This window comes from Lissotriton vulgaris, unplaced genomic scaffold (assembly GCF_964263255.1).
Source record: "Lissotriton vulgaris unplaced genomic scaffold, aLisVul1.2 SCAFFOLD_3435, whole genome shotgun sequence".
Lineage (NCBI taxonomy): Eukaryota > Metazoa > Chordata > Amphibia > Caudata > Salamandridae > Lissotriton > Lissotriton vulgaris.
In genome coordinates this window covers 13,142-27,694 of record NW_028249752.1, presented here as the reverse complement: position 1 = coordinate 27,694, position 14,553 = coordinate 13,142, and the positions used below count along the sequence as shown (strand labels likewise).

The following is a 14,553-nucleotide window of genomic DNA, read 5'->3' as shown; positions in this document are numbered from 1 at the left end:
TTGGCAAATACAATTGGTCCAGTTATAAAAGAAAATTTCAGCCAGACCAATTGGTTTTTAAACTTAGTTTAAATCAGTGATGATTCAGAGTTGAGCATTAATTGCACTTGCTCACATATTAGTTATTGGTGGCAACTACAAACGCAAAACATGCAAATAAGTTAATTACTTATATGACCAGGGTGTAAAAATTGTTCCCACACATCATTATTTTTTTATTAGCACCATGTCAGTAAAAAGGGCGCGAAACACTGCAAACTCCTGGGAGTTTTCGCGCCCAATATAGGCAGGGATTATATGAGCATTTATTTCGAGCTGTGCAGATGCCTTACTGTATCCCCCATCGGCGATACATGAAATGAAATTCTCGGGTTTCATGCGATGAACAATGTGCAGGCAGCAGATACGCGATTCTGTGGCATGTCAAGCGTGTGCAATGTTAGAAGTGCTACGTGCAATGTTAAAGTGCTGCACGCCGTTTCTCGCTCGCTGCAGTCTCTAGCAATATGCCACTGAATTTACAGCAGAAACATTATTAAATAGACAACACGTCAGTGACCATATTGTAACTGTCCCCGTGAGCAGATCATCGCTGCAGGACGCTGCGTCTCATTATCTGATACCATGCCCGATTGGAGCTGCGCAGCCGTACAACGCGTCTCCATGGCGACTTCAAGTGAAACAGACAGCAGCAGCGTCAGCCGCTTTCAGGCGTGACGTGTTGCGGTAATCAACGTCGCCATGTGACGTTCGGTAATCAGCGTCGCCGTGTGACGTTCATTGGATTGGGTATTGGAGGGTCTGGGATGAGCAATGGAGTTTGGTTATCTCTCGAGTTTGTGGTAGAGACAGGCAAGAGCCAAAATAAATAATGCGGTAGTAAAGAACATTGAACGGTGTATTTAGTATTTAGAATTCAAGCGCCACAGTAGGATGAAATGTTAACGAAATTAATGTGTTATCTGCGACCCGCACCAGGGGCGTGCCATGAATTATCAACCCGGACTTGTGTCTCTTTCTGCTACTCTTAGCCTCCTCATAGCTAGACAAGGGGCCGTGCCATGATGGGACTGAGACCACATCAACCACCGCCTGAGTTTCCACCAACCCTCCAAACACATGACCTCTGCCTCCCTCGCCTCAAAGTCCTAGAGTGGCCTCACCCTCCACTACCGGTCCTTAACCTCTTGAAATGAAGATTAATCCTCTTCTTTTCTCTCTTTTTTTTTTTTCGTCGATGGCAACGCGCTGATAAGACAGGAGAAGGTGTGCGAATCACCGTTAATGGTAACTCGCTGTTGAATTGTTTAATCTTCTCTCCAAATCCAAAGGTGTGCGAGTCACCGTCGATGGTAACGCGCTGATAAGGTAAGACAAGGTGTGCGAATCACCGTTAATGGTAATCCGCTGTTAAAATAATTCAATTTGTCTTTTTATTCCTTCAAGCGCTAAAGAATTCACTCGATCCTAAAACGAATGTGTCCGTGACTTCGGGTTTTACCAAGATGGCCGCTATGACGCTGTGACGTATTACGTCACACGCAACTCCCAGAATTCAAAGCGGAACGTTGTAGGAGTGGAATAGCACTGCGTCGACTTCGTCACCGACCAAATGGATTGTTTACTTTTGGAAATGGTGCGAGCCTTGGAGCGAGCTGAGAAGCGGGTTGTAAAGCGTAATGAAAATAACGGCAAAACGCTTAAGGCAAGCAAACTTCTTTACTAAAAAACGGTAAAGAGCTCAGTTCTCTAATTTCGATCACACATTTCAGTAAAACGCATAGTTTACTTCAGTAAAGCGCATAGTTTAAATTACGATGGAAGGTTAATGTCAATCTTCTTGTTTTTGCTTCCGCCCATAACAGCTCATATTTATTAAAAAATGCACGATGCTCAAGCACCTTAAGTTTGATCCAAAAGTAGATAATAATAATTCTTTGTATATTTACCAAGTCCAAGAGTTGTTTAAAGTCCTTCTGAGTAAGATGAGGTAAACCAAGTTAAAATTTTTAAATTAGATTAGGTATCCACGTGGGTTCTGCTCTTCGAATCCCGTCGCCAGTGAAATGAAGATGAATCCAAGGATGGTTAAGGTAGAAGCTTGTTTAATCGAAGAGCACAGTACAATTAATCCAGCATAGATCAGCATCAATGGATAACTGACTCTTACAAAGGATGCACATCAAGATGACATATGCAAGGTTCTACATTCAGCAATGACATAGGAAAGAATGTGTGTGGTTAAAGGAACAGTACAGAAGTAAGCAACACAACACCTCTCATCTTGGAAATCAGAAACGGACTCGAGACCTGGGTGTTCAACTGATTCCACCTAAGCAGCATGGATCTCAGCACCTGGAAACCCTTGGGCGTGATTACCAGCGCTCTAAAAATCCTGTTTGATTGATTGTTTTACTGTTTCACCTAGCTAGAGACATGGCTACAAAGAGCTAAATATAGACTGCAATAATAAAGCCCTCATCTGTCAGAAATCCAGTCCACAACAGGACTTATGCAAAAAGAACAACTGATTGACTGAATACATAACAACTTCATACATTCACCCCAGTACAGAGATCTGTGTCTAAATCCATTGTTTTTTGCTCACCAAGCCATTCCAGTTTGGAACCAGCCATATGCAAATCAGTCTTGACCCTGCACCCAATGGGAACAGTCCAGCCTGAACTGCCAGGCCAGCTCCTCCCTGGACTGGAAACAAGCATCCTCGGACCGGTTTCAGGGTTTGAGCCATTATAGCTTGACTCCAGTGGCATGGAGAGCACGGGACCCACGTCTGGGCATACCCGTCCCACTCAGGGTGACAAATGCAAAAATAACAATTGATGGACAGAATGCAGAACAATGTCATACATTCACCCCAGTTCAGAGATCTGGGCCTTCCATTGTGGGATGCCCAAACGTGGGTCCCTTGCTCTCTGTGCCACTGGATTCAAGCTAGCATGGCTGATAAAGGGTAATACCCAGAAACCGGTCCCAGGATGCTTCTTTCCAGTCCAGGGAGGACCTGGCTTGGCAGTTCGGTCTGAACTGTTCCCATGAGGCACAGGGTCAAGACTGGTTTGCATATGGCTGGGTCTAAACTGGGGGTGGCATAGTGAGAAAAAGAACGATGGATTTAACTCGGATCTCTTGACAGGGGGTGAATGTATGTTTTATTCAGCATTCCGTCCATTATTTGTTTGCGTAGCACTTTTCACCCTAAGTGGGATGGGTATGCCCAGACGTGGGTCCCTTGCTCACTGTGCCACTGGATTCAAGCTAGCCTGGTTGATGAAGGGTAAAACCCAGAAACCGGTCCCAGGATGCTCGTTTCCGGTCCAGGGAGGACCTGGCTTGGTAGTTCGGTCTGGACTGTTCCCATGAGGCACAGGGTCAAAACTGATTTGAATATGGTTGGGCCTAAACTGGGGTGCCATGGTGAGCAAAAGAACGATTGATTTAACCCAGATCTCTTGACTGGGGTTGAATGTATGATTTATTCAGCATTCTGTCCATCATTTGTTTGTCTAGCATAACAGGACTTAAGCAACCAATATCCACAAGCCCACATTTGACATTAACCACCCTCTATGCATGTTAATTAATGTGAGTTACCTGGGCAAAAACAGAAATTGCATCTATGAACTACTGGCAGATTTCAAGTTGAACTCCTCTTCAACACCGAAACTTGGCTAGGTGAAGATGCTTCACGTTGTATAGGTTCTGCAATACACAATGTTGCTATCACAGATGCTATACTAGAATGAATAGCTCCTGTCACTATGAAACACAAAATCTGTGTATAATAAGGGACTTCAAAATCTAGTTTGGCAACCTAATACTTTACGACCAATCTGCCTTCTCTCCAGCACTGAAGAAGCGGTCTTCCACCAATTGACCACCAGTCTCACCCACTCAACTGGCTAAATCTTTGACGCTATATTTTCCTCAACAAGCTTAATATCGGCACTGAAAATAGACCTATTGCATGAAGCAATCATCACATTGTTCACTTTTCTCAGATTATCTCCTTGACAACCAAACAACCTGTAGATTTGAACAGAAACATAACTGCCACAACCTGGAAGCAATTCAATGTCAATTTAGTTAAAGAATACTTCTCCATGCACTGCATAGAAATGTCCGTTAAGCACTTCCACAAATTATTAATAGAGCTTTTCACTGCATGGCCCATCTAAAAAACAAATAGATGAGGGGATGCACACCCAAATTCTTTTTCCTTTTTGTTCTTCAGGTGATTCAGCCTTTGTGAAGTTCGCGTGCAGAATGGTTATTCTGGCCTGCCCCTTTGCCATTTAGAAAGATCAACATGTGAGATGGAGCTGCATTCAGCCCCATAAGCCATTTGCACAGCGTCATGCCGCCCCTGGCGTGCATGTTAATTTCGAAGGTTTTTTAACCATTTTTCAGTAGTAATCCTGATTTTTATTCTAGTTTTGTCACTTTTCCTTAATCATTTTCATGTTATTTTGTCCAAATCCACGAAACAGATTATGTTGAATAAAAAACTGCCTGTGATGAACACTGCATCATTCATATTCTTTCAAGAGGCCAGGATCGGCACTGTTAGAATAGAAGAAAACTGAAAATTGGCATAATAATCTGTTTCGTGGATTTGGACAAAATAACATGAAAATGAAAATGATTAAGGAAAAGTGACAAAACTAGAATAAAAATCAGGATTACTACTGAAAAATGGTTAAAAAACCTTCGAAATTAACATGCACGCCAGGGGCGGCATGACGCTGTGCAAATGGCTTATGGGGCTGAATGCAGCTCCATCTCACATGTTGATCTTTCTAAATGGCAAAGGGGCAGGCCAGAATAACCGTTCTGCACGCGAACTTCACAAAGGCTGAATCACCTGAAGAACAAAAAGGAAAAAGAATTTGGGTGTGCATCCCCTCATCTATTTGACATTCATACTACGGCCCCACCCCAAAGGAATGCACCCGCACTTAAAGATTGGATAAGGAAAAGTAAGATGAAAAAAGAACTTAAAAATCCACCTAACACGACGGAAGAACATGGTTCATCTCAAGCAGTACGGAACAAGCACGAAGCAATGTGGATACAGAACACAGAATTGAGACATTGTTTTTAATAAATGATCATTGACTAATGCAATACGAAACGACACAGCGCCTAACTAGGGACATGCATCTTGGGACATGTAGTTGGAAATGATGGAAAGGCACAATGGGGTGGGGATTGGTAACGCACACGTGACTGGGAGGGAGATTCCTCTGGCAGTGTGATTTAAGAGAAAGGTGGCAACAGACAAGGGATTACAGCTTGAGGAAGAAAGGAGCGGACTGCAGCTTTTAAAGCTTGATCACAGCAGGTACGGAAGAGCGTTGCGTGGAAGACAAGTTGTTTGACTTTACAAGTAAATAATAGGAAACAAGTAACTTTGCCGCTTAAACACCACGAGAGCATTTAAAAATGACAAAAAATATGCCTGTTTTACAAGTTTCAAAACCTTCACATTAGCGGTAATTTGGCAGTCAGCACGGGTTGAGAGAGGGATGCTCTACAGCTAACAGGAGGGTTGGGGGAAGGGCACAGGAAAGTGAGACGTAGTGATTGGGACCACCTGGGAAGTGTAAAAAGTGATATAGGAATGGAGAGCCACTGTGGGCGATAGTTACAATCCAACGATGGGTGCACTTTGGGTAGATTAAAAGGGAGGATATGTAAAGTAAGATGCAATATGTGAATAACAAATGACTTAGAAAAAGCGCATTACTTATGAAATTTTGTATACATGTACTCGTAAAATATTGGTGCTAATGTTGATTTTTTTATTATCAATTGTAGTGACCCCCGAAGAAGGGCCCTAAAAGGGCCCGAAATGCATTGGGTTTTATGTTGAATAAAAAACTGCCTGTGATGAACACTGCATCATTCATATTCTTTCAAGAGGCCAGGATCGGCACTGTTAGAATAGAAGAAAACTGAAAATTGGCATAATAATCTGTTTCGTGGATTTGGACAAAATAACATGAAAATGAAAATGATTAAGGAAAAGTGACAAAACTAGAATAAAAATCAGGATTACTACTGAAAAATGGGTAAAAAACCTTCGAAATTAACATGCACGCCAGGGGCGGCATGACGCTGTGCAAATGGCTTATGGGGCTGAATGCAGCTCCATCTCACATGCCCATCTAAAAAACATGCATCTGTGACCCAAAAGAAAAATAGCTGGTTGGTCCAATTCAGATACAAAAGTACAGAAATCATATCGCTCAAAAAAACTCCAGAGGAAACATTGAACTCCGGCAATGACAAGTGTCTGCAAAGGTAAAACGTAATACGCAGGATAGTCATTAAGAAGCCAAGTGGTCCAACCAGGCACAACACTACCCAGAGGCTACATGCCCAACCAAAGATTTGTTCAGAACCACTGATGAATTTATAACCATACCAGCACTCCAATAAAGGTTAAACAAGCTCAGGCATTGCATTATCTCTTAGCAATTTACTTAGTAAGGAAAGATACCGCTTTCAAAGCCTACTTCCTCCATAAAGCAAGCAGAGTTCTCGGAGAGGTTCTCTCAACAAATCAGGCTACTCTGCGCACTCAACCAATACTCTGCTCATTCAACTTCTAAAAGTAAAATATACTTGTGAACGAATTAAAGCTTCAAATGCAGCTGGCTCTACAGCAGATCCTTGCCTGCCACACATCTTCAAATCATTCTTTCTTGAATGCTCTGCTGTCAATATCAGAGGATGCTCACTGACTCTTCCTATCAACTGGTGAATTTCCAAGTGGACTTAAAACAGAATATATTAAACCCTTTCTAAAGGAACAAAGAGTTAATGGGCTGAACCAACTGATTACAGACCAGAGCTTAGGTTCGCTTTCTTAGATAAACTCATTGAAAAGGTAGCCTTCGGACAGACATCAACCTTCTTGAACAAAATGGACAGAATTGTTTCAGACCTTGAAGAAACGCACAATAACCACCAATCTTCATTTAGTATGACCTTCAAGACGGTCAACAACAATGTGGTTGCTGTTCTACTGCTACTTATCCTGTCAACTACCATCAGCACAGTTGACAACCTGCTAATAGGGCAAAGCCTTTATGACTGGAATGCAGTGTACAACCCTTTATAAAAGACCGTAACCACATTTTCTCCTTATCGCCTTTTAATTCTTCACTCTCCATCAGTTTAGGAGGTGTCCTTGGGGCTTCTACTATCACACCATTACTCTGCAACATCTACTTATCCCTCTTCATGAACCGGTGAACTCTTTCACCCTCAACTGCTAGATTGACACTGATGACACTCAGATAACAGTAACACCCAAAACTTCCTCACAATTAAAACCTTTAAGACTCTAAGAATGCCTACTGACTGGGGAACAGAAATACTCACATGAGGATCATGATAAACCAATAACCCAATATACTTTTAATAATAGGAAAAGGGGCAGCCATCTAACACTGACTGAAATAAAAGCCACTGTGGAGTGATTGCAGACTCTAAAGTCTTGATTCAGTCCCAAGTGAACAAAGTGACAAGCGTGAGAATTACACAATGTATCTACACCTACTTAGGGCTCTCACGTCTGAGAGATGCAGCCCTAGCCTTTGCGATGCAAAGATTGCATTATGCATATAGACTCTACATTGAACACACAAGAAAATCAACTGCCAAACTGCAAGGAACAAACAACTTCGCAACTAGGCAAGGGCGCGCTCCATTGAATAATGTCAACATACAAAAACCTGGATACATATTACAAATCTAAGACCCATTTGTGAGGGAGAGTCGCACCATTTAGTTCCGAGTGGGACAGGGCTTGCTCTCTAGTCATATACCCGCCGTATATGTGTCTTTTTTTAAGTTAAAACAATCAAAGCAGGCCGGTAACTACAAAACCTTTACCAGTGTATAGGTCTAAAAAAGTGAGGACCTCACATAAGCAACATTGGGAGAGTGGCTAGTAGGTACTCACCAGTTAGCTCCCTGTGTCATCATTGACACTTTCCTGACACAAAAGGAAATGAAACCCAACTCCCAATTATGTGAAGCAGGTTGCAGGGAAGACGCGGATGCCAGGCCAGCGGCGTTTGGGGTTGTTTGCCTTCTGTGACTTTTATCGGTGGCTTGTTGGTAGGACTCCCCTGGCAACTACCTGGTCCGGTGCATCCTCGAGGTGGAACTGGGTCCCGTGCCCTGATGAAATTGCCTCAACGTTATTGGCAATGAAATATGTCGGCAGTTCAAGTTAAAATGGTCTAAACATGATATTGTTGTTTTTAAGGAGTACAGACACAATGAAAATTAAAGACAGGTGTTTTGTGTTTCTGTAACTCAATTTTAACCTAATAGGAGTAGCATAATTGGCCTCCTGCATGTAACAGGGCTCTTCAGTGTTTAACTTAATATCACTTTATTTTTGACACATTGCTTCTCTTCAGCTTCACGTAATTGGGAGTTGGGTTTTGTTTCCTTTTGGGTCAGGAAAGTGCCAATGATAACAAAGTGAGCTAACTGATGAGTACCTACCAGCAGCTCCCCTGGTGTTGCTTACATGAGGTACTTCCTTGACTCACCTCACTTCTTTAGACCTATACACTGGTCAACGTTTTGTGGGGTACCAGACTGCTTCGATTGGTTTTATTTAAAAAAAAGTATATACGCACTTAGAAGGATTAGGTAATGCCGCCACTGTCCCTCAGCATAAACAAAGCCACAATAAACCCAAGTTAACCACCTCTAACAACTTCTCTTTCTATAACATTAATTGCCGCTCCCTTCCTAAACACTAGGCGGACATCTTTGACCTTTTAGTGGACCAACACCCAGACGCCATCTTTCTTACCGAGACACGGCTTAATGGCGCCTCTGGCCCCAACGTAGCCAGAGCCCTTCCACACAACTATGCCATTGTCAGGAAAGATAGAGAAGATAGGTTAGGTTGAGGGATCGCCATTATTTAAAAAAACATTCTTCACCTGCAAGTTTGATGTGCTACTGGTCCCCGGCTGTGAAGCGGCAGTGTTTAAACTTATCCTGACCCCTCAATTCACCTTTTCTGGAATGCTGGCATATCCCCTCCCCCCCCGCGGCCGGCTAGCACATGGATCATTAATTTCCCTGATCTCGTTACTCCTTTTTTGTTCGGCTCAGCCAATTTGACCATTTTAGGAGACCTCAATCTTCAGCTAGAGGACCCCACTTGTACTACCAGTAATACTTGTATCTCTGATCTTGCTGCTATGAACATCCTACTTCATAACAACGGACCCACCCATAAAGCAGGCCATCTCCTCGACCCCATTTTCTCGAGCCTACCTTCTCTACATTGTCCATCAGCAACCTCAGTGTGCTGGACTGATCATTTTTTGGTAGGCTTTAGTATCGAGGCACCTCGTTTACCCTACATCATGCATGAAGGCGGCACTAAACTGTCCAGAAACTAGAAGAACCTTGATACCGCTAACTTCAATCGGTTTCTCTCTGCTAATGCCCCCATTTTTAAAAAATATTTTGCTCTTGACCTGGTGGCTTTTCATGACTGGATTCAGTCGGCATTAGACACCAGCCTTGCCACTACCGTCAAGAAGCTAAACAATCATCGCCCCCGGCACCCTCGTTCTCTGACAAACTAAAAAGCGAGAAGACCAAATTTAAAAATTTGGAACGGCGGTGACGAAGGATTTATGGGCCCGAAGCTAAAACGGTTTACCTCACTGCCAGAAGGACCTACCATTCCCATTGTAAGTCTGCTCGAGCCAACTTTGTTTCATCAACCATCACCCAGGCTAAAAACTGCCCAAAAACCTTATTTAAGATGGTTAAAGAATTATCGGGCTCAGCAACCAATCAAGCACCTCCCAGCTTAAATAACACCAAATGCGAGGAACTGGCACAATTCTTTTCAAACAAAGTGGAAACAATCTACTCTGCACTGGCCAGCTCCACCCTCCCTTCCACATCTATTCATTCAGTAATCCCCGTCCTATTCGACCCAATATCTGAAGATGCACTACCCTTGCTCCTGACCACACACTAGATGTCTGGCCACTCCTGGACATGGTGACACTTACTCAACTCCTTAATAAAATCAAGTCAGGATCCCCCTGCGATTTTCTTCTCGTCACGGTCTTAGAGCAAATTGAACAACCATCACTGTGTTACATCATTGACCTTCTTAACGTCTCTCTTAGGGAGTCCCTTGTTCCCCCCAGATTGGAAACATGCGATGGTCGTCCAATTATTAAAAAAACCTAATCTGGACCCTGCGCTTCCCTCAAATGACCGTCATATTTCACTTCTCCCTGCTCTCTCAAAAACTTTGGAGAGACAAATCAATGGACATCTTTCCATGTTCATCGAAACCAATGAGCTTCTACATCCTTCCCAATCCGGCTTCTCTACGGAGGCAACACTTTTAGGTGTGACTGAAATGCTCCGACAAAACCTGGATGCAGGCGGAACAATGGCCCTGGTATTGCGGGATCTCAGCGCGGCCTTTGATACGGTCTCTCATAATGTATCTGGGGTTACTGGGACGGCCCTCAACTGGCTTTCATCCTTTCTTTCCAATCGTTACCTTCCAGGTCTTTTCTTCTACAGCTAAATCTAAACTCTACTCTTCGCCTTATGGGGTTCCACAGGGCTCATTTCTCAGCCCCCTGCTTTTTAACATTTACGTTAGACCTCTGGCAGTATTGGTAGAAGACTCCGGGTTGTCGCTATTTTCATACGCCGACGACAGCCAAATTATCTTCTCCCTCTCAGCAGGTAAGACCACCGAGCCGTCTATCCTCAAAACAGGCTTAAGCAAAGTTATGACCAGGATGAATGCCAACTTCCTAAAACTTAATGGCGAAAAAACAGAGGTCCTGGTTCTGGGGAAGATAAAGATCAACATTGGCCCCCAGAAATGGGTTTGCTCCCGCGACCCTTAACATAGGCATGCAATCTTGGTTTCATCATCGACGATTCACTATCCATGGGTCAGCAAGTTACCAAGGTTCCCGCTACCTGTTTTACCATCTTAAAATGGTTGAGGAAGATTGTGTGGATGCTAACTACTCATACCCAGCGTACCGTAGTCCAGGCCCTCATTACTTCAAGGCTGGACTACGGAAACATCCTCCATCTGGGCGCTAACAAGGATGTAACACGCAAGTTACAGCGAGTCCAAAACTCTGCTGCTAGATTACTATGCCGTGTTTCCAAAACAGCTGCTTGGGAGCCTCCACTGGCTTTCGGTGGAGAAACAGGTTATGTTCAAGGCCCTTACTTACATGTTCAGCATTAAGCATGCTACATCTCCCCTCTACTTACAACGCCTAGCTCATCTTTACGTCCCTTCGCGCATTCTCCGGTGTTCCACACTTGCAAAATTCCAAGTCCCTAGGACCAGACTCTCCCGTATGAGAGGACGCTCCTTCTCTTACTTGGGGGTTCTGTCTTAAGGAATGCCCTGCCTCTGTCCCTCCGTACACAATCTAACCATGTCATGTTACGCAAATCTCTCAAGACCTGGCTCTTTGGCCAGTAGCTCTTCCCGGTCTCTTTGCTGTTCACTCACGGCGCCGGGAAACCCTTTTTTGGGTCTCTGTTGCACTGAGATTATATATATATATACATATATATATATATATATATATACATATACACACATATATATATATATATATATATATATATATATATATATATATATATATATATATATATATATCTCAAAGCCCCAAAGTTCCCACCTGTTGAAGACGCACTCAGATATCCACTGCAGAAACCTTCATGAGGTAAAAGCCAGATCGGCGAGCGGATCCAGGTTACAGCATGCCTGTCGATTCACGCGTTTCGTGCTCATTGCACTCTTCAGCGGCGCAACAGTCATTTTGGCATAGAAGCCACACCTCCCACTTAAAAATATGAGCCCTCAAATGAGTCTGCGTTGGTTTGTGGGTCTTGTAGTGTGTGCTTCAGTTATGTGCCGCTGTCTGAGCTGTTTCAAGCCCACCAATGGGCCTCCACTTGCATCTCCGGCTTGTCAATCCTCCGTGGATGCCTTCACATTGAGGATCAGTGATACGGAGCTCCGTGGCCCCAAATTACCGGGTGGTGCATCTCCCGCAGCTGGGAGGCCGCGTATAAATCAAAGCTCCAAGGTTCCCACCTGTTGGAGACGCACTCAGACATCCACTGCAGCAATATATAGGACTAACAACAAGATGGACCAATCATTTTTAAACTCACAGATGAATGAGTTAGTGGACTAGTGTTGATGTCATTTATAGTGTACTTTTCCTATATGGACCCTCAAAAGCTTCATGAATGAATACACAAGTATTAGTCATTGTTACTGGGGTCTGAGAAGCATTTTATAAGGCTTATTGTATGTGTGTGGATTCTCGTACTTATTGTTAGGATCATGTCGTAGTGTCTCTTATATGTTTTTGTATGTATATGTATGTTTTTGTAGTGCATGTCTGTACTCATGTCAAGTCTTTATATGTATTTACAGCCCTGACGAAGTTCACCATTGCTTGAACGAAACGCTTTGGCTGGATTGTTTTTTACTGATTGAATTTTACGATTATGAATAAAGCTGGAACTTTCCTAATGGACTGAAGGATTTTTTGATTAGTGCGTTTTCGGGTGCACGATTCCACTCTTGCGTTATCAAGTCTCTGTCTGCTTCTGCAGTAAAACCATACAACGGCTGGTATTGGAAGAGGAGTGCACTGTATTCTACTACCTTGAACTTATTGTGAGGTGCAGTTTAGTGGTCTGGCGTTGCCCTCTGCTTCTTCTTGTAAGTCCTTAACATAAACAAACTTGAATACAGAACACCTGTCCTCAAAGCACTACAGTAAATGCCAGTGACCAAAGGAATATCGTGTAAAGCCCCTTTGTATTGCAAATCAGGGCAATCCACAGGCTGGGAACTAGATTTCTACAACTGAAACACAAGAATTTAGGAGCATAAGAGAAACCGGAGATCAAGACTGACCTCATTGCTTATTGTTCCCACTTACCATGCAGCTTGCATTGAAAGTAATTACTACTCCATTCAGACATGCAAATTATGGAATTATCTGCCTAAAAAAACAGATGCATCAACAAGCACTTGCATTTCAGAAGAAGGGCCATGAAGTTCTGGCTTTTCCCAAAACCAAGACTCGGTCTCTCTAAGGTCACAATCTGGCTGGCTTTGTATATGCTGTTTGTGAATCGGTCCTCGCACTTTTTGCTTCATGCCACATACATTAACTTGCTCTTATGCCAACAGCTAAAGTCTGAAGCATGCCCTCTGGGCATCATGTATGACACCCATACTCAACTCTGGTAGGTAACACTGCTGCCAAGACCCTTGTTCAATCCACGAACCTCAGAACCAGAGGTCTGCATTGACAAGCGGTAGGAAAGGCCTAAACAAAGGTAGAAACAAAACCGGAAAACAAATCCAGACAAGAGAGGAAGGGAAACCAGGGTAGGAAGCCTGGTGAAGATTACAACGTCTAGTAAACAGTATTGGTAAGGAATAAATCAACTGTGAATTGTCAGTGCTTGCAACTGTGAACTGTCAGCGCTTGCAACTGTGAACTGTCAGCGCTTGCAACTCTGCATGAGTAATTTCCATAGGCCTGAAAAAGAGGCCAAGGAGTGTCTGAATATTATCGGTAGACAATATGGTTTTGAACCACCTGAGATACTTTTTACATGGAGGGAGAGTCAACATCACCTGTAACTTTGTCCATAGGATCATGGGAGTCGGGGGAGGTGAAAAGGACTGTCACAAGCCCTTACATTTTGCAAACATCAGGAGCAAGGATGATACTGGTTAATAGCAAATATATATAGTTAATGCCTACTAATATATAACCACCACACTATGACAATGCAGGCACCCAATAACTGGCATTGGCTCACTTCCCTAGGAGTGGTGGCATTATTCTTATGGACATGTGCACATCTGCCCATCTGCCCGTAACGTAGTAGGCTTCGGTGCCAAAGCTGGCAGGCCAATCTAGGCCTTTATTACTGCGTTAACTAATGTTTTGTAAATTCATTTTTCTGATTGTTCATTGTCCTTTGTTTATGAAAATGTGGATAACACCTTTAAAACAGTGGAATTTTTACTTTGTAGTACTTTTAAAATCGTTTGCCTATGTTTGCAAACAATAAATAAACACAAGTTTAAAAGGGCCAGACCTACTGACTGCCCTTTCTAGTTCTTATGATAGGGTCACACACTCCTGATAACAGAGGTAATAAAGCAAAGTATTTGAGAAAACCGGCATACATCCACTGAGTAAATGGCTGGGGAACTGAACAGTGAGTTTTTGAGGTGTTCTGGCATTAGCGGGGGAACACCTCACGCAAGCCACATTGTAGCCCCTCCCACTACCTTTTCTCAGGAGCTGTCACTCTTTGCTGAAAAAAATATGTTCCCGTTGCGGCATAGCCTTACCTACAAAGCTTGTATATTTTTTAGTTACGGAAGAGCGGGAGAGCACGGATGGGCAAAACATGTCAAGACAACTA

General features: G+C 43.2%; 1 protein-coding gene across 1 annotated transcript in view; it reads right to left on the bottom strand.

The window, feature by feature from the left end:
* LOC147663491 (guanine nucleotide-binding protein G(i) subunit alpha-2-like) overlaps positions 1-14,553 on the bottom strand; it is an 87,169-nt gene that overhangs the window by 70,813 nt on the left and 1,803 nt on the right. The gene's annotated exons all lie outside the window — the stretch shown is intronic.